The sequence below is a fragment of the Dreissena polymorpha genome, chromosome 5, assembly GCF_020536995.1.
Source record: "Dreissena polymorpha isolate Duluth1 chromosome 5, UMN_Dpol_1.0, whole genome shotgun sequence".
Lineage (NCBI taxonomy): Eukaryota > Metazoa > Mollusca > Bivalvia > Myida > Dreissenidae > Dreissena > Dreissena polymorpha.
In genome coordinates this window covers 120,119,344-120,123,038 of record NC_068359.1, presented here as the reverse complement: position 1 = coordinate 120,123,038, position 3,695 = coordinate 120,119,344, and positions in this window count along the sequence as shown.

Here is a 3,695-nt window from a genome sequence, read left to right as displayed (position 1 = left end):
TTGTTGTTGTGTTGTTTTTACTAAATTTATTTGCCAATATTTATGAAAATTTCCACTTGCAAGGTTCTCTACCAAATATATGCTCATGGTTCCGCTCAACTGCACACAGGGCATTTTAATCTCTTAGCTTACCTTCTGATCAAACGATTTTATAAACATTTTCCTTAACCCATTTAAGCCTAGTGGACTCTCCCATCCTTCTAAATTGGATCAATTTATTTCCAAATTAAGGGATGACTAGTATATTTACACAAAAATGTATTTCTATATTTAGAATATTTCTTACACTAATTCCTTTAAGCAAACAGCGCAGACCCTGATGAGACGCCGCATCATGCGGCGTCACATCTGGGTCTACGCTGTTTGCCAAGGCCTTTTTTCTAGACGCTAGGCAAAAATGGGTTAAGTTGGTCCTTCAAAATAATTATTTAAAAACGCTTCGCTCCATTTTACAAAATGACAGATTGATCTGAAAAAAAGAATGTGTGGCACACACACAATACAAGACAGTATTTTCTATTTCAGTAATTGTATGCCACCCATCGGTCATTTTCAAAAATGTGTTTGTTTAGTATTTTAAAACATCATGTCGTCATCCCGTTGACATACTGGATATCAATTTTCCACACAAAGTTTTTTTTTAATGTTCACTCTATAATCAAGGTGTCTGGAAGCATATCGTATTTAACTACATTCAACATCAGAATTTGCGTTTGAAGTAATACGTTATCATTTCTAACAACGGATGGTTGCAAAAAATATAATGTAGGTGACATATTGTGTTTCTTAAAGTGATATTATGGGCATCTAACAGTTTATAGGTGTCTATCGCAACCGTTGTTTATTTTTGGTGTTTTCATTTCATATACACTTATATTTGTTAATGCAGCATCAACATACTAAAACAATTTACCGGAAAGAGAAAAATAATGCATTTGAATATCATTCGTACTTTCGTTTGACAACTGATGTACGATTTGAACCTAAATTTAGTCTAAGTGCAGATTCGTCCATACGACACAAAGACACAATTTTGTTTTACGGATCATTTCGGCTTACAGGACTGGGTGGGTCACGTAAAAATATCGAATATAAAATATTTTTTAATACACAAATGGTAGCAAGATGAGTTGCAGATAATTGATAAGTAACCACATTTAAACTAACTCTTTGGACCTGTTAATTCTTTTCAGCTCAAATCAACAGTGAACAATGCCCATCAATGCAATCACTTTAAGTACGCACGGAAACTAAAATACCGGTAATTTATACATAACCGCATTGTACACGTCCGGTTTAAATTGCAATTCATATTTAAACGACACAAGATAAAGAATGCTGTGCTTTATTAATTTTTCCATATGAAGAGTTATTTCGTAAGCACTTTTTCATAATTCGTTTCAAGTGAAGGTATGTCATGGCGACATGTATACATCCAGTCTAAATGGACATACACATCCCGCAGATCCAGGGGCATATAAAAAATCTAAGATCAGAACAAAGGCGAAGCAGATCGGTCTCAGTGATGTGCACCGTCCTGCGGCAGAAATTGTAGAGACGGTCATGAAAGAAATGGTGACAGAAGATGATGTGTGCCTGCCTCGAATGGACAATCTTACAAGAGCCGTCAACTTACACCGCCAGAAGATGGGCCACAAGAACCATGTGACTTGAATTTTGACCTTGACAGGGAATACATAGGTCAGAACTTTATACTCGATGACATCCGTTATGAAGACCAACGACATATAGTATTCGCAACAACGGAACAACTCAGTGTATTAAAACAATCAAGAAAGTGGTTTGTAGATGGGACGTTCAAACTGGTAAAACGTCCCTTCTACCAACTAGTGACTATTCATGCCTTCGTAAGAAAAGGCGAAGATACCAAACAGGTACCACTGGTATATATTCTTATGTCACGAAGAACCAAGCAAGACTACATTCAAGTCCTATCCAGCATTCACCGCCACCTGGATTCCCCTCTTGTTGAGTGGTTCATGGTCGATTTCGAAGCTGCAGCCTGGCAGGCGATCAGAGACGTGTTCCCCGGTTGTGTAATAAAAGGCTGTGTCTTTCACTGGGTACAGCGAATCTATAGGAAAGTAATGAACGAGGGGTTGACGACCGCATACACCAACAAAGGCGACAAGTATCTGTTCTTACGGAAGGTAATGGCACTCCCATACCTACCAGCTGAACACATAGCATCAGCCTTCTACCAACTGCACCAACAGGCAACTGAAGTCGGGGGTCCGGTGTTAAAAGTAATGGACTACGTGGAGAAAACGTGGATCCACGGATCAGTGTGGAAACCAGAAAATTGGAGTGCGTTCCGTGAAGTTATAAGAACTAACAATGACGTGGAGGGGTGGCATCGTCGCATAAACACTAGGGCTGGTAAAGCTGATCTAAGCTTCTACGTACGTGTAATATATAGAGATCAATAACATGTTTTAATATGAAGGTGTATTAATAATGAAATGTATTTTGTGACATTATTTATGAATTTAGACTAATATATTGCCAGAGATTATATTTTATGTGTGACATGTACTATGTACAATTTTGTGAATGATAAATGTGTTTGGCTTTTCATGTGCTACTTTTATGTATTAAGTATTTATATATGTATTTTCATTACAATATAACAGAAATACAATGAAAATTTATGATGCGATTTAGAAAATGTATTATGAGATTATGTGCTGGACTATGTTATTGTTATGTAAAATTAAATAAAAGTATAAAAGTATGAATGTTGTTGTTAATTGGTCTAATTATTTGAGGAATGTGTCACTTGTGAAGAAGGACCCACTTGGTTAGGGATGTTTACTCAAAAAACATGACATTTCACACCTGGCATAGGTGAGGAATTTCGAGCTGTTGAGCACCAGACAGTGTCATTAGTCTTCATTAGAGATACTGTAACCATTGCATAAGGTTGATTTCATTTTAACTTTATCATTTTATTTTTGCTATTGGAAATAAAACAATTTATGAATGTGAACAAAATTTCAATTATAATTTTAATTGAGATTTTTTTTTAAATTTTGTACATGGAATTTAGATTGCTACATTTTTATATTTAACATATAATTTAGCAATATTTTACTTAGTAAGAACTGGGTTACTAAGTTACTGAGTTTTATTTAACTTTTTTTTGGTTCTTAACATTACATTAACATTACATTATGAATTGCAATAACAAAATTGATATAACATATACTTCAGCAATATTTTCCTTAGTAAGAACTGAGTTACTAAGTTAATCAGTTGTATTGAACTTTTTTTCCAAACTGCTAATGGGCAACACAATAGTGTTTTCTATCACTTCGCCGACAATTTGGAATGTGATAGCAATGCTGTAGATCGATCTATTCACACCTATTAAGTAGTTACGTAGAGGCGTAATCAACTATAAATCATTTCGCCGAACCGGTTTAACACCTACTATTTATAATCAATTCGCCGAACTGAGGTTTCGCCGAAACCTCCAGTAACCATTGCATGCACACCGTGCAACTCATTCAACAGATGCTGGAAACTTAAAAAAAAACGATAAATTCTATATTATAATGTATGTTTGTAAAAAAAATGATAACATAGATCAGGGAGAAACGCGACATTTAGTTATCACATTTATCTATTTAGCGCTTTGATGTTTGTATGGGATGGGTTTTACCCAAGGCCGA